This window comes from Microcaecilia unicolor, chromosome 7 (genome assembly GCF_901765095.1).
Source record: "Microcaecilia unicolor chromosome 7, aMicUni1.1, whole genome shotgun sequence".
In the NCBI taxonomy this organism is placed as follows: domain Eukaryota; kingdom Metazoa; phylum Chordata; class Amphibia; order Gymnophiona; family Siphonopidae; genus Microcaecilia; species Microcaecilia unicolor.
Genome location: NC_044037.1, coordinates 172,845,116 through 172,870,518, shown reverse-complemented (window position 1 = coordinate 172,870,518; position 25,403 = coordinate 172,845,116). Strand labels below are relative to the sequence as shown.

General features: G+C 45.5%; 1 protein-coding gene and 1 non-coding gene across 2 annotated transcripts in view; both read left to right on the top strand.

Annotated features, from left to right (window-relative positions):
- Positions 1–25,403, top strand: part of FAM117B (family with sequence similarity 117 member B) — a 262,157-nt gene that overhangs the window by 28,280 nt on the left and 208,474 nt on the right. The window lies entirely within an intron of this gene.
- LOC115475221 lies at positions 9,024–9,126 on the top strand. The gene has a single exon (XR_003942993.1). It is a non-coding gene; the product is annotated as a U6 spliceosomal RNA (small nuclear RNA).

The window sequence follows — 25,403 nt, the reverse complement described above, 5'->3', positions numbered from 1 at the left end:
TTTCATTGGGCTGCAGTGTTGCGGTTTGGGTCGCGCTGTTGTGGTTCACTATATGTGAGGAAGTTTGCAGTCTTTCTGGTTTTATTTATTTGTTGCATTTGTATCCCACATTTTCCCACCTATTTGCAGGCTCAATGTGGCTTACGATTTATCGTTATGGCATTCGCCATTTCAGATTAGATAACAGTTGGTATTACATAGAGAACATGGATGACATAATATGATTAAGCAAACAGATATGAGAGGAAAACAGTTTCAAGTATAGGTAAAGTGGAGAAGTGTTACATTTGCAATTATTGATCATTGTGGTATGCCTTGTTGAAGAGGTAGGTCTTCAGAGATTTACGAAAGTTCGTGAATAGTTTTTAGGTTAAGCGGCAATGCATTCCATAGCTGCGTGCTCAGGTAAGAAAAACTTGTGTATGCGTTAGTCTATTTTAGACCTTTACAGCTGGGAAAGTGAAGATTCAGGAATGTGTGGGGTGATCTTTTAGCGTTCCTGGGGGGGCAGGTCTAACATGTAGGCTGGGGCATCTCCGTGAATGATTTTATGAATGAGAGTGCATACCTTGAACGCAATACGTTCTTTGAGTGGAAGCCAGTGTAGCTTTTCTCTTAGGGGTTTTGCACTTTCATATTTTGTTTTTCCAAATATGAGTCTGGCTGCAGTATTCTGGGCAGTTTGAAGTTTCTTGATGATTTGCTCTTTACAACCAGCGTAGAGTGCATTGCAGTAGTCTAGGCGACTCAGCACCATTGACTGTACCAGATTGCGAAAGATGGTCCTTGGGAAGAAAGGTCTTACTCTTTTAAGTTTCCAGATTGAGTGGAACATCTTCTTGGTTGTATTTCTACTGCTTTGTGATGAGGCATATACTAAATGGCTTAGAGGCTGGCTGTCTGGTATGGCTCTCTTCAGTTTAGTTCTCTGTCTCCACCTGCTGGTAGATGGATACAACCCATTGGTTTCTGGATTCATCTGCTGCGACTAAAGGAATGAAAAAGATCAGGTAAGGCATAATTTTACCTTCATGTGCAGATTCTGGAATCTAGATCTTATCTCCAAGGAAGATAGGGAACTTGATGCAGCAGTTTTTTCCAGACCTAACCTCTTTAGCAGCCAAGTTGTGCCCTCAGAGCTGATGGTTATGGGGGACTTTAATCAAGTTCTAGACCCCTTGACTGCTTACCCCACAACCTGGCCAGGACTGAAGTTAAGGATGTAGACATTTTTTAGGTACACGGTAGGTTTGGTGGATCCCTGGAGAACTTTGTTCTCTGTGGGACAGGATTTTACTTCTATGTCCCAGGTTCAGTGGTCCTCCTTGTACATTGATTATGTGTTAATTTCCAAATTCCTAGTAAGGTCCGTGGCATCAGCATCTATTGAAGCTATCTCTATGTCGGATCATGCAGGTCTGTCTGTCTGTCTCTCTCTCTCTCTCTCTCTCTCTCTCTTTTAATGATTTCCTGCCAGATACACCTACTCTATTCTGGCAGTTTAATAAATACCCTGTTCAAGGACCCTGATTTTCAGTCGCTCATTAAGGGCTCTATATGAGATTACTTTCAATTTAGTGATTCTATTTCTGTCTCTTTGGAAGTCATGTGGGATGCCTTTAGTTAGGGCTACTATCCCGGGGAGTGGTTATTGGATATGTGGCCAAGCTGAATAAACAAAGGCACGGGAATTGAACTCTGGAGACTGAAATTGCTGCTTTAGAACAAGATCTAAAATGTTGTTTGCATAATGGTACTTTGCAAATACTACTGAAAGCTAAATTCCAAAATCAAATTCTCAGTGACTGTGCATGAGGGGTAATGTATATACAAGACACGACTTGCTACTTTGCTGGAAACCGGGCGGGGAAAGTTCTTGCCTCTTATCTTAAGGCAGTGGTCTCTAACCTTTTTCATGTAAGTGGCAGCAAAGTGGACATGAGAGCTCCGGGGGTCACCAGAAGGTTTTAGGCTTACAAATGTAATTTTAAATACTGATTTTGATTCTACAAGGATATATGTATATTTTTAAAAACCACTGTTTTGGCTTGGAAATAAGAATGTAAGGGGGGGTAATCTTACAAACATATCTTGCATTTTGGGTGGAAAAATCCAATATAACAAGGACAAGAAAGCAGTGTTTACTCGCCTGTTTTCAAAGGGAATTATGTGGGTAAATCTTTCAAATCGGGGGTTTGCCTTCGGGAGGTTTTGCTTCCACCTCGGGTAGAGAAAAAGCCCCACAAAGCTCCTCTGGGTTGCATGTACCTGCATGGTCACATTGATGCACGCTCGAGGAGAGGCAAGTTGATCAGCATTTGTGTCACCGCATGTGCGTCAATGTGACTGCGCAAGCACTAGTGACCCAGCAGAGAGCTTCATAGAAAAATGTAGGCAGATAAAGACCATATGGCTTATCCAGTCTGCCCATCCATGCTACCTACTCTCACTTTCACTCCCTTAGAGATTCCATGTACTTGTCCCAAGCTGTCTTGAATTCAGATACTGTTTTTGTCTCCATCACTTCACCAGGAGGCCATTCCACGAATTCATCACTCTTTCCGTGAAGAAGTATTTTCTCAGGAGATACTCAGCAGTAATCTTTCACCTTCATCCTATGCCTCCTCATTCCAGAGCTTCCTTTCAGTTGAAAGAGTCTCACCTCCAGTGCATTTATACCACATAGGTATTTAAATGTCTCTATCACATCTCCCCTCTCCCACCTTTCTTCCAAAGTATTCATATTGATATCTTTTAAGCCTATTCCCATTCGCTTTGAGAGAGACCACTGACCATTTTAGTAGCCTCCGTCTGGACTGACTCCATCCTGTTTATATCTTTTTGAAGGTGCAGTCTCCAGAATTGTACACAATATTCTAAATGAGGTCTCACCAGAGTCTTATACAGGGCCATCATTGCCTCCTTTTTTTCTACTGGCCATTCCTCTCCCTGTGCACCCAAGCATTGTTTTAACTTTTGCTGTCTGTTTTTCTACCTATTTGACCACCTTAAGATCATACATATGATCACACTTTTCTTCCTCAAGTGGAGGCACTGAGAGCCAAGTGAGTAATGGACCAACAGCGACTGTCCTTGGGAGGCTCCAGCTACATCGGGCCCTGGATCCAGGATTGCCCTATAAGGGGGTGTTACAAAAACTTCTGGAGCAGACATTGAAAGGTTTTTGGGAAACACTTTTTTTTTTTTTTTTTTTTTTTTTAACTGTGAACAAGACTGGCATGCTGTGTGAGAAAATTGAGTCTAAAGAGGTGGCAATTCTTAGGGAAGGGAGAGGATCCATGCCAGGTCTTGTGGAGTACCTGCCGGCATGGATTCATCTACTATTCAGCAAGGTCTGGAGGGATTTGAAATGGTGGGTCGTGTAAAAATCAGGGTAAAACTGATGTTCGTGGACATTTTTTTGTTGTTGTTTTGTTTTTTGTATTTGCTTTAGACAAATAGATCCTGTAAGATTGCCCCTTAAGGTACCTTTTAGGGAGGGTTCATATGTCCCCATAGTGGTAGCAGAAGGATGGGTTATGTACTCTTGCTGCCTGGAAAGAAGAGTTAAAAGACTTTTTGAAACATGAAGGGGTAATATATCAGGCATTCAGCCCCAGGAGAGAGCCATTATTAGGATAGACTTGGGAAAATCCACTGCTTATTTCTAGAATAAGCAGCATAAAATCTGTTTTACTGTTCTGGGATCTTGCCAGGTAATTGTAACATGGATTGGCCACTGTTGGAAACAGGATACTGGACTTGATGGCGCTTCATTCAGTCACAGTATGGCAACACTTGTTCACCCAAGTCCTGTTCATCTTTCATGCCCAAAAGTTCTTCAGCCTCCCCTCCCCAAACTGTTCCTTTCTCTTGGGTTTTTGCAGCCCTACATTTTTTAGCAATAAATCTAAGCTGCCAAATTCCAGACCATTCCTGTGGCTTCACTAAGTCCTTCCACGTTATCCACACCATCAGGGGTGTCTATCCTGCTGCAGATTTTGGTATCATCTGCAAAGAGGCAGTTCTTAGGCACCCCTAGACCCCCAAGTTGTTTGCTCCTATATAATACCGCCCTCGGCAAGCGAGGCCTCTTCTGATTCCAAATAAAACGCATCAAACGATCCTGTAGGGTGGACAAAAACGTCCTAGGTAGTCTCAGAGGGATAACCTGAAATAGATACAAGAGTCTGGGCAGGATGTTCATTTTAACTGCTGCTATCCGGCCCAGCCAAGACAATCCCATATGCATCCATCTGTCCAGATCTCTATATATCTCCTTCTGAAGCGCTGGGTAGTTAACTGCAAACAACTCTGACAACTGCACAGGTAGCTGTATCCCTAAATAATGAATAGATCTAGCCGACCACTTGAAGGTAAATGATGCCTTCAGCGCCTCCAGTGTCTGTGAGGGCACCCCCACTGCAATCCCCGCCGATTTACTCGCATTAAGCTTGTAGCCCGATACCCTTGAATATTCTTCTATATCCTTCATCAGGTTAGGCAGGGATGTTATTGGATTAGTCAATGACAAGAGCACATCATCTGCGAAGAGTGCAATTTTTGGGGTCTCAGGAGCACGTGAGCTGGATCACGAAGGTGCATTATCTATGTGAAATGGAGAGATTGACAGCAATTAAAAAGAGAACTTTGCCTAGATGGGAATGGATATGGAAACCATTCTTGAGTATGAACTCGAGATGAGTGTATATGGCTAGAGTGACATGGGGGAGTGAATGAGGCTGATTAGGGAGGGAGGGGGATTGGAGGAGGAGGGAGGTTAGGGGGGTGGAGGGGGGGTTTCATTGATAAAGGGGGTTAGGGGTGTTTGGGTTAAAACCTGATAAATATTGAAGTCATTTGGGAGTTAGTATTACTAAGATACAGATTGAAATTCAGTTTCGCACTTCTTGGCAAGTGTTTAACAAGTTTGATCTATCTGTGGACAGTTAATCTATTGTTGTATTGTAAAGTGCTGATTAGTTTTGTACTGTATCAACAAATTTCAATAAAGACTTTTACAAATTAAAAAAAAAAGAATTGATAGAGTGGAAGGCAATAGAGGGTAGTGGTAAATGGAGCTTATTCTGAGGAAACGGATGTTACAAGTGGTGTGCCGCAAGGTTTGGTTCTTGGGCTGGTCCAACATTTTTGTAAACAATATTGCTAAGAACCAGGCCAAGAACCAAACTTTGCGGCACACCACTGGTAACATCCTTTTCCTCGGAATGAGCTCCATTTACCACTACCCTCTATTGCCTTCCACTCTATCAATTCTTAACCCAGTTAGTCACTTTAGTACTCATACTGAGGGCACTCAGTTTATTAGTCATTGATGCTGAACCACGTCAAAGGCTTTGCTAAAATCTGAATACATCACATCTAGCTTTGTCCCTTGCCTCTAGTAAAACCATGTTGCCTTGGGTCCTGTAATCCATTGGATTCCAAAAACTTTACAATTCTTTTTTTAAAAGCATTTCCATTATTTTACTTACCACAGAAGTCAGACCTGCCGGCCATGGTAGGTGCTGAGGCCCCCCTCGCCCAGACCTAATGATCCCCTTCCACACCCCACTCCGACCCTGACCCCTTCCTGGTCTCCCTCCCCCCCCCCCCCCCAAGTGAAAGATCTCCAGTGGATCCCTGACCCCCTCCCCCCAAAGCAAGAATCTCCCTAGTGGTCTAGTGACCCCCCCTCGCCTCCTCCCCCCTCGTACCTTGAAAACGATGGAGGCAGGAGGGTATTAGCAACACCTCCTGCCTCTGGGCCCGCCGTGTGCAAAATGGTGAGCCCTCTGCCCAGTGCATCCTGGGATTCACTGGGTGGGACTAAGCACATATAAGGAGTTTTCTTCCTTCCATGGTGCTTAGCCCTGCCCAGTGCATCCCAGAATGCACCCTAGAAGGTTTGATAACAGGAGGTGGCATGATGTCACAAGACTGAAGCTGGACTCCACTCAAGGAGGTTTTACTTCTCTCCAATGCAGCTGCCATCATCTTAGTATATCCAAAACAATGAAATTGATAGAGTAACAAGCTCTGCCTACTGGTTTGGTTTCAGTACACATAATGGGCCATATAAGTTCATGCCGTCACCTGTTTTCAGATCTCCTTGGGCGCCTCCATTTTGAGAAGGTGGCCCCAGAGGGAGGAGGTGTTGCTCCTGCCCTCCTGTCTCCGTTTTCAAGGTATTGGGGGGAAGGAGTCACTAGACCACCAGGACAATTCTTGCTTTGGTGAGGGGGAGCAGAGGGGTTGGAGGTCCACTGGACCACCAGGGATTTGTTTCTTGGGGGTGCAGGGTGAGGGTCTGGAAGGTTGATGCAAGAGGGTTGGGGTCCATTGGACCCCCAGCGATTTGTATCTTGGGGGTGTGGTGGGGGTGAGAGGTGGTTCACTGGACCACCAGGGATTCTGTGGAAGCTATCAAATGCATTTGACAGCTTCGAGTTGCAAACAGCAACCGGTACACAAAGGGGGATCTGTGTATTTCATTTGCATCGGTCCCCTTTGTGCATTGGTCATTGTTACTTGGCATTTCTTTCCTGCAGCACTTATATTTAATGGTGCCACTGTGCATCGGTCCTTCAGTGGATTAGAGAATAAATACAATTAAGTGGTGGATATATAACTTAGGCTATCAATATCTATTCTGTAAAACTTGGGATGGGGAGAGAACCTAAAACTCCTGTTACCTATTTATAAAAATATAAAAAGTCAAGCTGAATTTGCTGCAGATAAATAGGCGGTAGCACCATCAACTTTTACTGGCATGTTTTTTTTGTAGCTCTTTGACAATCATAAATTATATGTTAAATTACAGATTGTTTTACAATTAGGGCTGCATTTCTGCAGTTAAAGGCATGGTTCCTCCTCTCCCCCCCTGCAGGTTCTTGTGACTCTGGGCAAGTCCCTTAACCCTCCATTTCCCAGAGTCACAAGAAGCTGCAGTGAGGGGGGAAAATACCATTAATCATGATTATAAATTTTAATCAAAATGCAGCCTTAAAAAATAAAAGAATAAAATGTAATGAAAAGTATACAAATTGAAAAATTACAAATAAGAGTCTAAAACAGCATGCCTTAGTTTTCACAGCCTACTTCAGAAAAGGAAACCTAAAAAATACAGAGCATCTTTTACTAAACTGTGCTAGCGATTCTCGGTACAGCAAATGATAGGAACCCCATTCAGTTCTTATAGGCTTCCTCTCATTTGCCGCATGGGATTCAGTAGCGTAGCTTTGTAAAAGAAGTACAATATTAATACAAAGAAATGGGGACATACACAATAAAGCTGGAGTAGATAAACTCAAATATTCTTAAGCAAAAATACTCCAGACCACCTTTTAAATTATATCAAAACATTTATTGTATGAAAATACTATCGCTACTGCCATATTCGTACCACTCATTCACATTAGTAACGCCCTGACATAGTAGTCACACTATTATACACTATCCAGCTTATAATCGAAAGTGATCGCTGGCCATCTTTCGACACAAATCGGGAGATGGCCGGCGATTTCTTAAAAGCGGCGAAATCGGTATAAGCAAAAGTGGCATTTTTTATAGCATCGCTGCTTTCCCGTCGCTTCGCCGGTGAAAGTTCAAGGGGGCGTGTCGGCAGATTAGCGAAGGCGGGCATGGGTGTGGCTACCAGATGGCCGGCTTTCGCCGATAACGGAAAAAAAAAAAGCGGCGTTAAGCAGTATTTCGCCGGCTTTACTTGGTCCTTTTATTTTCACGACCAAGCCTCAAAAAGGTGCCCCAACTGACCAGATGACCACTGGATGGAATGGGGTATGACCTCCCCATACTCCCCCAGTGGTCACCAATCCCCTTCCAAACTAAAAAAATAAAACTAAAAACCTTTTTTGCCAGCCTGTATGCCAGCCTCAAATGCCGTACCCACCTCCATGACAGCAGAATGTGTTGTATCCTCCGACAGCCTTTCCCTGATTGCGATGTGGCTCTGGGGTGAGTGTGACACCTTTTCTGTTAGGTGCCCTGCAGAGTCACATTAGCAATGCATTGTGGTGGGTGTAGGGTACTGGGCTCTACTCCCATGGTGCTTCCCCCCCCCCCCCCCCCCCCCCCCCTGCTAACTGGGTCAGAGTGTGCCCTGTTCTGTTTCCTGTTGTAGTCCATGCGGTAGTGTCCATTTTTGTAAGCCAGTTTTAGTTCCCTTTCCTGTGTTACCCACGTTAGAGAACGTAGTTCTTACCTTGAATGTTGCTGAAAGAGGGCATTGTACACCATTGTGCCAGCTCTGACCTACTGCTAATCTTAGTACCAGGGGACTCTTTGCCAGTGGGGCACAACCTCTGATCTGCAGTTAACTGTGAGTAAACGTGGTTATTTCAAGAAAGGACTTTTTCAGAGAGATTAGTCTTCAGGTGTGAACTGGTGTGCCAAAGTTATACAGCAGCAATAAGTCCTAGAGGCTGTATGCAGGTCCCTGGAACAAATTTAGTACATTTGTGGGTAGTGGTTTTGGGGGGCTCAGCTCCCAAAGTAAGGGAGCTATGCACGTGGGAGCTTTTCTGAAGTCCACCGCAGTGACCCCTAGGGTGGCTGGTTGGTGTCCTGGTGTGTCAGGGGGGCCAGTGCACTAAAAATGCTGGCTCCTCCCATGGCCAAATGCCTTGAATTTGGCCGGGTTTGAGATGGCCGACATAACTTTCCATTATCGCTGAAAAACAAACCCGGCCATCTCAAACCCGGCGAACTCCACGGCATTTGGCCGGGCTAAACCGTATTATCGAAAAAAAAGATGGCCGGCCATCTTTTTAGATAAGACGGTTCCGGCCAGCTGTAGCACCGCCGCCAACATAGATCGCCGGCGATCTCTTTGGCCGGCGACGTTCGATTATGCCCCTCTATATTGCCAGACATGGTAATCAGTTTGCAAGCTTCTGTTGTAAAAACTTTCAACCACTGGGGAGGGATTTCTTTGGAATGTGGGCCCAGATTACCTCAGATCAATGGGTACTAGATATTATTTGCAACAGCTACGCTCTTGAGTTTGCCTGTTCGGCAGCACATGTACTAAAATTGGAACGATACAGAGATTAGCATGGCCCCTGCGCAAGGATGACACACATTTGTGAAGCATTCCATATTAAAAAAAAAAGAGTATTTACGTCAGACGGAGGATTTTCATCATTTTGCTGGGTGGTGGTCATACAGGTATGTTGGCATCTAAAGATACACTGGCCAGATGGATTAAGGAGATGATTAGTTTGACCTATATTCTTAAAGGCAGGTCCTTTTTATCTCTTGTGTTTAAAAAAAAATAATTTAAAAAAAAAAAAGTTTTATGTTCCTTCTTTTCTGTGCACCTATTTGTTAGGAACCTAGTTGAGGTAGTGGTTCACGGGGGCCTTGGGTTACCTCGGGGGTGTTACACCCAGGCGGCTGGGTCCCTCCCCCCCCCCCCCCCCAAGTCCTCCCTGCTCTTTGTAGTCTCACGGTGTGGGTCTTTCAGCAGCTCAGACTCTTTGGGAGAAGAGACTCTGAGCTTGGGAGAGGCAACCGCATTTAGTTGTGTTTATCCAAAAAAAATAACAATCTTGGCGGGGCAGAGCCGTTCAGTGAGTGGGCAGTGCAGCTCTTCTCTTCCCTGCTAATTTCTGTGCATTGCACCCCTTCTCTCTCTCTCAGATGATCGGCATCGAGCTTTAAAAAAAAAAAAATGATGCTTTTGGAAAGCAACAGGAATCAGAGTGCCCTGATGCTGTCCGGCCGGCATAGCTGAGAAACTCAAGCGCTGCGGCGTTGACAGAACTGGCCGCTGCAAGTTCTGCACCACCCTAAACAGTGCATCTGACCCGGGTCCTTTGGTGGCGGGTTTGTCTCTTTCAAGGGGAGCTGATGCAGTGGTTCTCTGACAGTCAGCGATTCACGTTTTGGCGGGAACCGCCACCATTTTGACTCCCTTAGCTGAACAGCTGGTTTCCCAGTCTCCTCCTCCTGTTCAGTCTCAGTCCGTCAGCATTTCTCTTCTGTCTGCCAGCTCTGGAGAAGGTTTTCCTCCAGAGTTTGTAATGCAAATGTATAAGGCTTTTTTGTTACAACAATTGGCTCTGCCTTCCTCCTCTTCAGGGGTCTTGGGTCATGGTCAGCTGGTGGCAGCCAAAAGGCATAGAAGATCCTGGGATCCAGATGAAGATTTGGAATCAGACCCAGAGCATAGTATGTCCTGTTTACCAGACCAGGATTTACCCAAGGGGATTCCCTGGAAGACCCTGCTGATTCCTTAGGGGCAGAGATAGACTCTCTCTAGTCCCTGGTGAGGATCCTTCCGTTCTTAGAAATTTCCTAAGGACGATCTTCAGGAGTTAATTTCCCTGGTGTCATCCACAATGCATTTTGAGGAGAGGAGACTCCCGCTTCACAGCCTCGCAAGGTGGCCCTCCTGTTGAAGGGAGTCTGCAAGCCAGGGAACACTTTTCCCATGCATCAGGATATCAGGGACGTCATTCAGGCTCAGTTGGATGCCCCAGGCTCAGCCTTCAGACCTTCGAAATCTGTGGTCCGTCTTTATCCGGTTCCAGAAGCTGACAAGGTCATGTGAAGACCCTGGTGTTTGATGCGGTGGTCTCGGCAGTCGAGAAGCGCAATACAGTGCTGGTAGATGGAGGTACGGCTCTTAAGGATTTGCAGGATCGTCAGAGGCTTTACTCAAAAGTAGTTTTAATGTCTCGGCTTAGCGGTGCAGGCTACTGTTTGTGGTTCCCTGGTGACTAGAGCTTGCTTTTGGTTGTCTGAAAGGGTGCTGCACCGAACTTCTGATGATTTTGTCCTCTATAGACGCGGAAGTAGCTAAGCTAGAGATGGGTTCAGCCTTCTAAGCAGATGCCCTGTATGACATTGCGAGTGTCGGCCAAGTCTATGGCATTGGGAGTGGCTGCCAAGAGGTCTCTGTGGCTGAGAGGTTGGTCAGCAGATGCAGCTTCTAAATCTAAGCTCAGCAAGTGTCCCTTTCGAGGCTTCCTCTTTGGTGAGGATTTAGAAAAGTTGGTTCATAGTCTAGGGTAGTTTAAAGTTCCAAGACTCCCAGAAGATCGGCCCAAGTCTTCAGGTGTCAGTCTATTTTTGGGCCGCAGTTGGGGACATGAGTTTTGGTGCGCCAGACCAAGTAGGTCGGCTCTGTCTCAACGGTCACGCTTCTTTCAAAGGACTCGATCCTTTTATGGCGCCTGCAGAGGAGGTAGGGACTTAGGAACCTCCTTCCAGTCGCCCTTTCGTCCCTCCCAATGAAGGTGTCAGGGCCCAGCCTCTGGTTCCCGTGGGAGTGCGTTTGGCGCAGTTCTTCCAGAGGTGGGCTCAGATTACCACCGACCAGTGGGTCTTAGGAGGTTATTTAACAAGGTTACGCCTTAGAATTTGTGCGTCCTTTGGCGGCAGCCTTTCTGGAGTCTCCATGTCGAGCTCACTTCAAGGTGGAAGTCGTCAGGGAGACTCTGGACAGGCTTCTCAGCCTCCAGGCCATTTGTCCCGTTCCTGCAGCAGAACTCAGGCAGGGACGGTATTCAGTTTATTTTGTCGTTCTCAAGAAAGAGGGTTCTTTCCAGCCGATTCTGCATCTCAAAGTAGTCAATCGGGCTCTCAGAGTTCCTTCTTTTCATATGGAGACCTCTCCAGTCGGTTATTGTACTGGTCAGGCCCGGAGAGTTCCTGATGGCTCTAGATTTGACAGAGGCCTATCTGCATATCCCGATCCATCCTTTACATCAATGCTTCCTGTGCGTTGCCATTCTCGGGCAGCATTTCCAGTTTCGGGCGTTGCCGTTCGGTTTGGCGACTGCTTCCCGGACCTTTGCCAAAGTGATGGTTGTCAGGGCAGTGGTTCTCCGGAAGGAGAGGATTTTGGTTCATCCTTCTCTGGACGATTGGCTCATCAAGTCTTTTTAGGAGAGTCAGCAGGTCATGGACAGGGTAGTTCAGTTCCTTCAGTCCCTTTCAGAAGAGTCGCCTGCAACCATCTCGATCCCTGGATTACTTCATCAAGGGGCGAGTGTTCTTGATGAAAGCCCAGATTCTCAAGTTGCAGGTGCTGGTCAGTCAGTTCCGCCGGTCAGTTCGACCATCAGCGAAGGACTGTCTCCAGGTTCTGGGTTCTATGGCAGCCACGATAGAGGCGATGCCCTGGGCCAGGGCTCACATGAGGTCGCTTCAAAGGTCCCTCCGCTCCAGGTGGTCTCCACAGAGGGATCCCCTTTGGAAGAATCTACTGCTCCCAGCTCAGAAGCGGAGCGGCCTCCTTTGGTGGCTTCAGACATCCCATCTGTCCAGGGGAATGCAGCTGGATACTGCACAGTGGACCATGGTTACGACAGATGTCAGTCTGAAGGGCTGGTGAGCCCATTGTCTGAGTCGCTATGCTCAAGGTCTCTGGTCACCAGAGGAGGCGACCAGCTCCATCAATCTCTTGGAGATGAGGGCAATATGCTTGGCGCTTTGAGCCTTTTGTCCTCTCCTGGAAGGCCAGTCAGTGCGCATCACAACACCACGGCAGTGGCCTATGTCAATTGCCAAAGAGGAACAAAAAGTCTTCAGTTAGAACAAGAGGCTGCTCAACTGCTAAACTGGGCTGAAAGTCATCTTCTAGCACTGTCTGCAGCCCACGTGGCAGGAGTAGAAAATGTGCAGGCGGACTTTCTCAGTCGCACCACTCTGGATCCATGGGAGTGGGCTCTAGGTGAGGACAGGTTCCAAATTCTTGTGGGTTGCTGGGGACTTGCAGTTCTGGATCTTTTCGCCTCAGCAGCCAACGCAAAAGTGCCGAGGTACTTCAGTTTCCAGAGAGACCCCAAGGCTCAGGGAATCAATGCGCTCCTTCAACCATGGCCTCCTGTATGCCTTCCCTCCGTGGCCTCTTTTAGGTCGCTTGATCCAAAAGATAGAAGCTTACAGGGGTCGAGTGAATTTTGGTAGCCCCGGACTGACCTCATAGGCCTTGGTATGCCGATCTTCGGAGTCTGTCGGTCAGCCCTCCTCTCAGGTTCTCGGTTCTTCCAGGGTTATTAGTGCAGGGACCGGTTCTTCATCCAGACCCTGGTCGATTTTGTCTTACAGCTTGGCTCTTGAGTGGGCGAGGTTGACTGAGAGGTTACTCAACAGGAGTAATTCCCACCGTGCTCAGGTCTAGAAGTTGTTCCACTTCTCTAGATTATATCAGAACTTGCAGAGTTTTTGAGGAGTGGTGGGAGGATGAGGGTTTTTCTCCATTTCATGCTTCTGTGTCGCAGATTCTGGATTTCTTGCAGCAGGGGCTCGACAAAAGTTTGGCCCTATCCTCGCTGAAGGTCCAGGTTGCTGCCTTATCTTGCTTCAGGGGTCGAGTTCAAGGTAAATCCCTGGCCTCTCATCCGGATGTAGTGTGTTTTTTTTTTTTTTTGCGGGGGGCAGGTCTCGTACGGCCTCCTGCGTGGAGTATTTTTCCTTTGTGGGACCTTTAATTTAGTTTTTTTGGCTTTGTCTCGTCCTCCATTTGAACCTCTCACATCCTGCACTTTGAAGGACTTGACTCTCAAGGTGGTTTTTCTGGTGGCTATAGATTCAGCTAGGAGAGTTTTGGAGTTGCAGGTGGTTTTGTGACTGGTTCCTTCCTTCCCAAGGTCTTGTCGCGTTTTCTTGTTTCGTAATCTGTGATCTTGCTAGTCCTGGGGTCTTCCTCAGGTTTGGAAGAGCAGTGCCACCTCAAGTGTCTAGATGTTAGAAGGGCGCTCAAGTTCTATTTGAGGCTTACCGAAGAGTTTTGGCAGACGGATCGCTTGTTTGTCCTTATCGGGGGAGCCCGGAAGGGGCTAGCAGCTTCTAAGCCCACCATTTCTCATTGGCTGAAGGAGATGATTGCTTCCGCTTGTCTTTTGGCACGCAAGCCAGCTCCCGCGGGAGATAAGGCTCACTCTACCAGAGAGAGGTCATGCTGCTTCTTGGGCCAAGCGGTGTTTGGTCTCTCCACTTGAGATATGCAGAGCTGTGACTTGGTCCTCGTTGCATTCTTTTTCCAAGCACTACAGGATGGATGTGCAGAGTTGGTAGGATACAATGTTTGGGGCACAGGTTCTTACAGCGGGGTTGCTGGGGCCCCACCCATGATTTCACTGCTCTGTTACTTTCCATCAGTCCGGAGGGACGCTAAGGATGGAGAAGTTAGGCCTTACCTGCTAATTTGCTTTCCTTTAGTCCCTCTGTATTGGCCCAGTTCCCTCCCATTCAGCAGTTTGTTTCTCTAATTGTATTTAGGTTGTTTGATCCTTTTGAGGAGAGCTGCATTGTCAGTTTATGCTTCTTTTGCTGTTTAAAAAAAACAACAAAAAACCATTTGTTCCATGCTTCCATGCATTTTCAGGCAATGTCTTGGTGCCAGGAGAGAGTACGGCACCTTATTACGCAGGCTTTTTATTAGCCTGATGTTTCTGGCTGCTCAGGTTCCCAGGTGGACAAAGTGTAGCTTTATTTCCTTCTGCTTTGGTACTGTATACTGGATTCTCCTGTCTAGCAAGGGCTTTTATTGGCTTTCTCTGATGAGTCAGAAGTCTCAGTCTCCACCTGCTGGAAGGCATGCACAACCCATTTGTCAAACACTGGGCCGGTCCGGAGGGACTAAAGGAAAGCAAATTAGCAGGTGAGGCCTAATTTCTCCTTATTAGTCTTCCCGTAAGTGTGCCAAAAAACTCATGCCCTGATGCTCAGAAGCAAACGCGGGCACTAGAGGCCAGTTTCACCTGCATTAGTGAGTGTAGAATGCTTAGATGCTCTAGAGTGGGAAACAATGAGCACGCCAGAGATTAGCGCAAATAGCATACTAATGTAGTCAACACATGTTAATGAGGTCATTTCCTATTCCCTCCCGATGCTTTGAGAACAGCGCACAAAACAAAGCTGCCTTACTGCTGTAAAATATAACACCAGCTTTGTTCAGGTGTTAAGAGTGTTTGAAGAGAGTATTTCTCATGATATTTTCTTTAAAATCTGACAGTTTTTATACATTTTGGACACAGAAAGAAGCCTGTGCAAGCCTCTAAGCACCAGTAGTGAGAAACGAATATGCGTGAGTCCGAGCAGATCTGAAAGTGGAAGCACACATTGGCGCCTGTTTCCTGTGTTTAAATATAAGCCTTCCAATTTAAAACAATAATTGAAAAGTTTGTATTTAAAAGTGCAGAAAACAAACGTCAATGTGGTCTTCATGTTCTGGACTTGCCTGGTGCTTGCGCAGGAGCTAGGCTTACCGTGAAACTCTTCTGCTCATGCGCCAAGCACCTCCCCCTCCTTGCTTTTGATTTAATAGTTCACGTATAATTTGCATACCATTTTCTTTGAGCATTGGCGAACTAATTTTCTGTACTGTTCCAGCTATATTTTCTCTGCGCTGTTGGCTTGCCTTGACAGTTCTTTTTTTTTTTTTTTATATATATTTTTATTCACACAATAACAAGTTGTAAATACAAAATACAAGCAACACTGCTCAATGTACAGTCCAAAGTCACCATTCCATATTTATATTCAACAGTTATGTCTATCCAAAGGTCTTTGGTACAACCTGCATTGCATTTTATTACTTAATCCCCCCAACCATACTACCTTACACTCCATCAAATATTCCATTCCACTTCTCAACTTTCACACCATCCCTCCCCCCTTCCCCATTCATCCCTACATACTCCTTCTCCCAGTGCCCCCTCCAATTTCAGGTGAGTAATTGTAAACATTCCTCCCACAGCATGGCATACCTGCGGGTCTCTGGTTTACTAGCCTTAGAGTAAATTTGCCTCTCATGTGTGCCTACCTCCCTCATTTTTGTTTTCCATACCGCTCCTAGTGCACCTTCTGCAGCACCCCAAAACTGTAATATTGTTTTTTTAACCAACAAGAGGGAGACATATACCAGTCTCCTATATGGTTGAGTTAAACCTTGCCCAATTAAGAGTGATTGTTCTCCAAGCAGCAGGGTTGCATAATCCCAGTCCAAGGTTTTCTGCACCACATTGTTAAGCAGCTGTATAGCCTCATTCCACAACACCAGAGCCGGGCAGTCTAAAAAAGAGTGCAGCAGCGTCCCCGCCGCCCCTTGGCATTTAATACAACGATCATCAATCCATAGTCCCATCTTTGCCCCTTTTGCCCTAGATATGTGTGCCCTGTGTAAGATCTTGTATTGCATCTCCTGCAATTCAGCTGCCTTAACCATGTCATAGAGTGTTGCAAATAATTTCTGGAATGTTTGCTCAGTATAATTAGTGCCCAGTTCTTCATTCCATTTGGCTATCAATATCCTCATTTCCTCTTCCCGCCGATGTTCATTTAACACTTTGTACCAGGTCGACAAGCTATTTAATTGATATGGGATTTTAAGGAGGATCCTGTCTAATTGGCCCCATGTCCACGCTTCCCCATACTTTGTTCTTGTGGTAGCCCAGTAATGTCTGATTTGAAGGTATTGTAACAAGTTTTTGTTTGTCAAGTCCCATTTTTCCTTTACCCGGTCAAATGTGTCAAAAGTGTCCGTGTCATTTTCCAGTAATTGACCCAAAATCCTACATCCATTATCCCTCCAAGTAGTGAATGCCGTTCTACCCATCCCAGGTGGGAATGCTCCATTGCCCACTAGGCTCATAAAAGGTGAAACATCTGGTGGTCTCTGTTGACGCTTCCTCCACCACCCCCAAGCTCTCCGCATGGGCCCCAAAAGTTCTCTTCTATCAGTGATATTAATGTCACCACTGGGACCCCCATGGATTAAATTAATAAATGACCAAGGTCTACTCCAAATCTCCATCCCCCTCTCTGGTAGGTACCTCTGCTGACCTATGATTCCCTCATAGATAAAGCGCATTAGCGCTGCTACATTATACATACGGAGGTCTGGAAGGCCTAATCCACCCCTCTCCTTCCTTAAAGAAAGTTTGACTTGACTTATCCTTGCCCCTTTTCCTCTCCAGATAAAGCTCCTAATAATTGACCAAAACAGTCGTTCTTCTTTTCTTAACACCCATATAGGCGCTGCCTGTAAAGGGTAAAGAATTTTTGGGAGAAGAATCATTTTTACCAACGCTACTCTGCCCATCAGAGAAAGTGGTAAATCCTTCCATTTATCACACAGTTGCCTGATGTTTTCTATCTGGTTAATCACGTTTTTCTTGTAGAAAAGTTTTGCATTGGTGCTAAGAAAAACCCCCAAGTATCTCATCGCTCCCTTGACTGGTGTTATAGGTAATCCCTCCATCCCGGGGTCTCCCTCTATTCCTGACAACGGGAGTAACTCCGACTTGGCACAATTCACTCTCAGTCCCGATAAATCTCCAAACTCCCTGACTAACTCAAGGGCCCTAGGCAGATCTCTGGGGCCATTTGCCAAATATAAAAGGATATCATCGGCAAATAAGTTCAGCCGAAGCTCCTTATTTTGTACTTGGATTCCCCGTATCTGTATTGCGCTACGGATTCTTATGGCCAATGGCTCAATTGCCAGTAGAAAGAGAAGTGGGGAGAGGGGACATCCCTGTCTGGTGCCCCTGCCCAAGGAAAACCGTTCAGTAAGCTTCCCGTTTACCATCAGTCGGGCCATGGGGCTTCTATAGAGAGCTTCAATCCAAGATACTACCGGGCCCGATATCCCAAAGTGACCCAAGGTCTCAAATAGGTAGCGCCAAGATATGCTATCAAGGCCTTCTCCATATCAAGCCCAGCTATAACTTCTAGCCCCCCCTCTCCTCGGAATTTGTGAATGGCCATCAAAGCTCGCATGATATTCATAGAGCCATGACGACCTGGCACAAAGCCCACTTGATCTTCATGGATTAGCTCGGGTAACACCTGATTCAAACGCCTAGCCAAGATAGCCACTAAAATCTTAATATCTTGGTTTAGCAAAGATATTGGTCGGTATGAACCCACCTGCTCCACATCTTTGCCGGGCTTCGGCAACAGCACTACATGCGCCTCATTATGCTGTATAGTCAAGCCCTCTCCCACAATTCCATTAAACCATGCCTTCAGTGGTGGCGCCACCAGGTCGCTCAATATCCGATAATATTCAGGGCCAAACCCGTCAGGCCCTGGCGCCTTAGTAAGTTTCAGCATTTTTATACCTGACCGTATTTCTTTCTCCGTCACGGGCCCATTTAAGGAGTCCAGTTGCGCCCCTGTCAATTTTGGTATCTGTAACCCTTGAAAGAAGGCTGCAGATTGGACAGCATCATATTCCCGCTCCTTGTATAAAGAGCTATAATATTGAACGAACTGTTGCATAATTTGGGATTCATTAGTAAATACCTCTCCCCGAGCGTTCTTTATAGAAAAGATTAATTGCCTTTTACGTGGAGGCCTCACCAGGTTTGCCAACAGCCTACCCGCTTTACTGCCCCATTTAAACAGTTTAAAACGCTGGTAGTATATATCCCTCTCTGCTCTTGCATGTAGTATATCATCAATCTGTTTTTTTAAGGTGGGTCAGCTGCACCTTATGCGTGTCATTTATATTCTGCATATGTGCCCTCCTTATATGATGATACTCCTGCGAGAGCTGCAACAAGTCTGCCTCTCTTTGTTTCTTCTTGCCTGCCACATATGCAATGATGTACCCCCTCATAACTGCTTTGGAGGCCTCCCAGTACGTACTAGCACTAACCTCTGGTGTATTGTTATGTGCCTGATAGTCTAGCCACTTAAGGCGCAGAAATTCTCTAAACTCCTTATCCTGGTAAAGGTAGGGGGGAAGCCGCCACACCCTCTCGCCCGGCTCCGCTGCAAAAGAAACCGCCATCAAAACTGCCGAGTGGTCACTGAGTGCACTATCCACTATTTCTGCTTTCACAATTTTTGGGACCAGAGAAGGTGCCACCAGTAAGTAATCTAGTCTCGAATATACCTTATGTGGGTGTGAATAAAACGTATATTCCCCATCTTGAGGGTGCAAGAGCCGCCATATGTCTACCAACCCCAGCTGAGACGTTACAAAGGGTATCCCCCTGTCTTCCCAGCTCCGCACCCTCGTTTTCATGGGTTTACAGTCATTGGTGGGGTCTGCTACTATATTAAAATCCCCTCCCATTACAATCTGATAATTAGAGTAAGGTATCACTTTTGCCACAAGGTCAGAAAAGAACCTATGGGAGTATACGTTAGGTCCATATATGTTACAAAAAAGAATTTGCTGTCCCCATAATTCACCCATGACTAACACATATCTGCCTTCTTTATCTTGAATCACTTTATGACAGTGAAATGGGATTTGTTTATGAATTAAAATTGCCACTCCCCTCTGTCTGGAGTTGTATGCTGAGTACCCAACCTCTCCAACCCATCCCCGCTTCAGCTTTTGATGTTCTGAGGCCGTGAGATGGGTTTCTTGAAGGTATGCAATGTCAGCTTTTTCTTTTTTCAACCATGAAAGAATTTTAGTTCTTTTAATGGGTGAGTGTAGGCCATCCACATTAAGCGTAATAATTTTCAAACTTCCCATACCAGCAACAGGTGTGCTTGATAACCCACTTCACTATATTTTGTACCTTGCCAGTCTCCCAGCCGGACGTGCAAGGTTTTGATCGTACCATCATCCCAAATAGGTTCTCCATATCTCTTCTGCTTCCACAATTTGTTCACCTGACTCACTTCATATCCCTGATATCCCATGCTCCATGCATTCTCATCCGCCAAAGTCCTTCTTCCATCTCTTATCCTCTCCGTCCCTTCCCCCCACGCTTCCAACACATCCTCTCTCACACATCCCCCCCTCCCATTCCCCCCTCCTTCGTCCCTCCCACCCCCCTGTCATATTCTTTCCCCGCATCCTTCACCTACTCAGTCCAACCCGAAGACATCCGAAGTCCCCCTCCCCCCACCCCTCCAAAAGCTGTTGTATGATAAAACAAGTATTACACATTACTTATTACAGGTATATTTGCAGCAGCCCATAGTGTCCCAGGGCCACTACAACTGCCCATCTCCAAGCTTAAATCTATACCCAACAAAGAAAACTAAGAAAAAGCTGGTCAATTTATGACTTGGCTGTTATATTTTCACCTCTTTCTGCTTCATGTTGCACATGCTCGCCGCAGCCTCTCTCCCTGCCGCCATATAATCCAGTCTTGCAGAAGGAGGGAGAAGTGCATGAAATCAAATCCAGCCATTCTTTCCAGTCTCACTGGGGTACCATAAGATCATACCCCCCAGCGTAAAATAACACCAAACAAGTAGCACATCTGCCCTTTCAGGTCCACCTGGTCATTCTATTCTGGGTCCTTAGGTCCTGATACATCTGACTGATTGCATTTATCCATGTAAGCTCTTGCCGCAGCCGCATCATTGAGGATAATAGCCTTTCCATTGACCCAGATTTTCAGCCTAGCTGGGTACATCAGGGCAAATCGCACCCCCTTCTTGTAGAGTGCAGTGCAGGTAGGGGCCAAGGCCTTCCGCAGCAGTGCCACTCGTGTCGAATAATCATTAAATAATAATAGGCGGCGGCCCTCATATTGTAATCCCTCCTTGCCTCTGGAAGCTTTCAATATCTTTTCCTTTGCCTGCCAGTTCACAAAATGCGCGATCGCTATGCGGGGCCTGGTATTGTTGTCTCCCCGATTCCCAATCCGGTGGGCTCTGTCGCATGCATAATGGCCCTGATTCTCTTCCAGGCCCAGATGTTCAGGTATCCATTTGGAGAAAAAATCATACAGGTCCTTGTCCAGCACTGCTTCGGGTAATCCGATCACCCGCAGGTTGTTCCGTCGGGAGCGGTTCTCCTGCTCCTCGACCCTCTCCCTCATTTCCTCCAGCTCTTTTTGGAGTGCCTCCAACTGTGTGGCGGTGCTCTGGGCCTCGTCCTCCTGCACAGACAGCCTGTTCTCCACAGCGGTGAGTCGGGCTGCATGAGAGTCAAATTTTTCATTAATTTCGTCCACCGCCGACTGCAATTTATTCAATTTGTCCTCCAAAGCGGCAGAGACCGAACGGGAGATTTCCTGCACCCAATCCGCACTCACCGCGGCAGGCACGCTCTGTGCTGATCGCTGTTCCGCCATCTTGCTGGGCCCGTGCTTCATAGAAGTCGTCGCTTTCTTGTGTGATCTCGGGGGCATACCGCCCCAGAAGCTCCCTCAACTTTCGCCCGCGATTTCTCGCTATTTAGGCAGTTTTTTTGTGCTGTTCGTCGTTGGGTTTTAACCCGTAATATAGCAGATTTGGGGTGGTTAGGCGCGGAGCCTCGTCTTCCCGTGTCCTCTCAAGTAGCAGGCATCACGTGACCTGCCTTGACAGTTCTGAGCATCGGGATGTCAGTGATAGATAAAAAAAAAAAAAACAATTATGCTTATTCAAAATCAAACAAGGAGTTCTTTGTGAAGCCCATACAGTCTGCCATAATAAAACAATGACACAAAGATCATATCTCTGTTTAAATATCAACATGCAGAATTTTATGGCTTTTTAACATCAACTTCAATTCTTAGGTATGGTATTGTGGATCCTAGCTTTGAAATTGGCCTTTTTTTTCCCCCCATGAAAGACATAGTTAAAGCTGTAATCTATGGAACTTTGTAAGTTTAAGTGCTTTGAAAATGAGCGTATTTAGTCTTCTATTTTTGCAATCCTCTGTTAATAGCAGTTTGTGGAAAATAGGGAGAAAAGTCATGATTTTTGCAGTCAATAGGGTTGATTAGAGAGTTAGATTTATAGGTTTTAACTGCATATGTATATGATGTTTTCCTTTTTTTTTCACCCTCTTAATGTCCACTGATAACTTTCTTTAGCAGTGGGCTGTGAAGATGGAGTGTAATTCTTTTTTAAGAATATCTTGTAAAATTTGTCTTCTGTATTTTAGGTTGTAAATTTGTTTATAGTAAATTATAATACAATAGAGTACTCAAATTGTCCATGAACGTTGTACTTGTCCAGTGTCTTATTAACTGTATATAGATATACCTACTGTAACAGATGTCCTCTGTTAGAGCACACCATTTTGGAAATGCTTCAGGAACAGATGTCAATACTGCAGTGAGAAAAATATATAATGTAAGCCACATAAACTGTTCAATTCTTGGCATCTCAAAACACTGACAAGCATGGTGGACTTTCCACTGCAAATAAAATGTATGGCATGGACATCAGGAGCTGAATCCAATAATTATAAACAATCACAGAACAGATAGTGCACATAAAGATGCTAAAAATTACTTGATGGAATTATTTAAACCCCTAGGTTTTTCAAACTGAAGTTCACAAAGCTAAAACTGTTTCTGAAAGGATAGTGTCTGTTGTTTTTTTAACCATCACCAAAGAAAACAATACATGTTAAATAATGGAAGTCCACTCAGTGAAATCATTTAAACCCCCTAGATTTTTCAGACTGAAGTTTAAAAAGCCAGAACTTTTCCTAAAGTGACTGCTGACAGTGTCTGTTGCTCCTATATGTCTCTGGTATGTGTTTGATTACAAACTAGCTTAATTGAATAAATGTTTAGAAGATCTCTTGTCAATAGGGAATTATGGGTGAAGTCAGACTGGGTATTTAAACAACACCTGTGCTCAGTGAACCAAGTTATGATAACCTATGTTGTGTGTCCTACATAAATTCTATCATATGGGCAGATCACTACAAGGCAGGTCAAAAGTGTAAGTGCATGAGGTACTAAACTGCAGTCTGTAGTTCTGTGTAATGGGATTCACCTATTCACTGCAATTTATGCTGTATCTGTTCATTCTTTGATGAATACAAAAAAAGGCTCAGATTCTCAGTCATAAGATATTGTCATAAGGTTATCTGGCACTGTATATTTGAGAGCTTAGCACATGAATCCAATCTTTGTTGTTAAAAGATCATTCTAAGGAATCTTAAGTAAAGATTTGCATGCTTATGCATTCTGCTCAGACATGCACCGATGATCTGAAGCAAACACGGATGCCAGAGGCTATTAACACCGTACTAGTGCCTGCGTTTGCTGCGCTACCCAATGATCAGAGCCGGAGAGCATGTGAACACCGTACTAGCGCCTGTGTTTGCTCCTTCCCAATGATCAGAGCCGACGAGTGTGTGAAAGGAGCTTGCCGGCTCTGACCGCAAGTACTATGCAAGTGCATGCAGAACAAGTCATTAGATATTCCTCCCCAACGCTCTGCGGGCAGCACGCAAAACAGTGGTTCTGCTTTTGCGGTAAACTCTGGGGTTTGCAGAAATTTGGAGAGAAATGAGGAACCCTGTCCAGCATGCATTTGCATGCTTACAGCACCCCCCCCCCCCCCCCCGAGACACAGGAGGCTGGAGGTTTCTTTCCCCCACCCCCTCTGGACATCAAAAAAACTTTCTGTGGTGGCCCAGTAGACAACCCTATCCCCACCCACCCTGGTGGTGTAGTGCCCCCCAAACACTACCCCTGTACCTTTAGAAGCGGAAGAGGGAGTAGCACTCCCTCCTCCTGGGGCACCACCTTCAAAATGGTGGTGGTCTGCCCGGTGCATCCTGGGATGCATTGGGCGGGGCTTCAATGCCATATAAGGGAGTTTTTTTCTCTTGTATATTGTTGAAGTCCTGTCCAGTGCATCCCAGGATGCACCTAGCAGAGCACCACCATTTTGAAGGCAACGCCCAAGGAGGAGTGCTACTTCCCCTCCTGCTTCTAAAGGTATGGGGGGGAGTGTTTGGGGGGGGGGGGCACTAGACCGCCACCAGGGAAAGGTTTTTGTTTTGATTTTTTGTTTGGGGGGGGGGTCGAGGTTAGGGAGGTAGCCCACTGGGCCACCAGGGAAACTTGTCTTGGTGGGGGGGGGGGGGGGGAGTTGGGAGGGGACTTCCAACCTGGTCTGCCAGAGCTGGGCTCTTTTTTTTTTTTTTTTTGACAGCCCAGACCTGTCAAAAGAACTTCTGCAGGGTACAGTCCTCCCGCAGAAGTCCCCACATGATCAAAACTATTAGTGCGCCTAAATTTGCATGCTATAGGTTTGATCATTGGGGCTTTAATTCCCCGTGCTGTTCTGGTGCTAATTTTTCAGCGCTGTTCGGAACAGCGCAGGGAATTTGATAATTAGCCTGTCAGTGAACATAGCTAAGAGTATATATTGCCATTGACACGTATTGGAACGCCATCCTATTTTTTCAAGGTGACCCTTGTGTTGCTTTTTCTAGGGGAAACAATTTGGCCAATTTGTGCATTCATGTTTTACATCCAGCCCTGGTTTCCATACCACATAAGGGCGTCATTCACTATGTAATCATTGGAGCATGTGATCTAAAAATGTGCACTGCATGTTTCAGATTTGTTTATTGAAGTTGCACATGACATCTGTAAATAGATATATTTTTATTTTATACTCCTGTGGGCCATGAACAAATAAAATAAACATGCTGTTTCAGTAAATACATTTACAAATGTGTTCTGTAATTACTATGTGTCATTGTGAGTAGCGCTCATAAGGAATGTAACTGAAAATTTTTGCTCATTGCAATCCAGTCCTCAGAGAGAACTATAATTTTTGATCTTCTTGTGCTGGTATCTTGTGATAAATCCTGAATCATAACATAAGCGCTGCTATACTTGGACAGACCAAAGGTCCATCAAGCCCAGTATCCTGCTTCCAACAGTAGCCAGTCCAGGTCACAAGTACATGGCAAGTTCCCAAAAGAATAAAACAGATTTTATGCTTCTTATCCTACAGATAAGTGGTGGATTTTTCCAAGTCCGTCTCGATAATGGATTATGGACTTTTTTTTTTTTTTTTAAGGAAATTAAACCTTTTTCAAACCCTGCTAAGCTAACTGCTTTTACCACATTCTCCGGAAGCAAATTCCAGAGTTTAATTATACATTGAGTGAAAAAATATTTTCTTTGGTTTGTTTTAAATTTACAACTTAGTAGTTTTATTGTGTGCCCCTAGTCCTTCTATTTTTGGAAAGGGTAAGCAAGCAATTCAGGTCTACCTGTTCTACTCCACTCAGTATTTTATAAACTTCTGTCATATCTCCCCTCAGCCATCTCTTCTCCAAGTTGAAGAACCCTAGCCACAATAGCCTTTCCTCATATGCCAGTCTTCACATCCCTTTTATCATTTTCGTCACCTTTCTCTGTACCTTTTCTAATTCTACTATATCTTGAGATGTGGTGTCCAGAATTGTACACAGTATTCGAGGTGCAGCCGCACCATGGAGAGATACAAAGGCTTTATAACATTCTTATTTTTGTTTTCCATGCCTTTCCTAATAATTTCTAACATTGTTTGCTTCCTTAGCTGTACACTGAGCAGAGGCTTTCAGTGTATCATTGATAACACCTAGATCCTTTTCCAGGGTGGTGACTCCTAATGTAGCTATAGTTTGAGTTCCTCTTTCCCACATGCATCACTTTGCACTTGCGCACATTAAATGTCACCTGCCGTTGGGATGCCCATTCCTCCAATCATGTAAG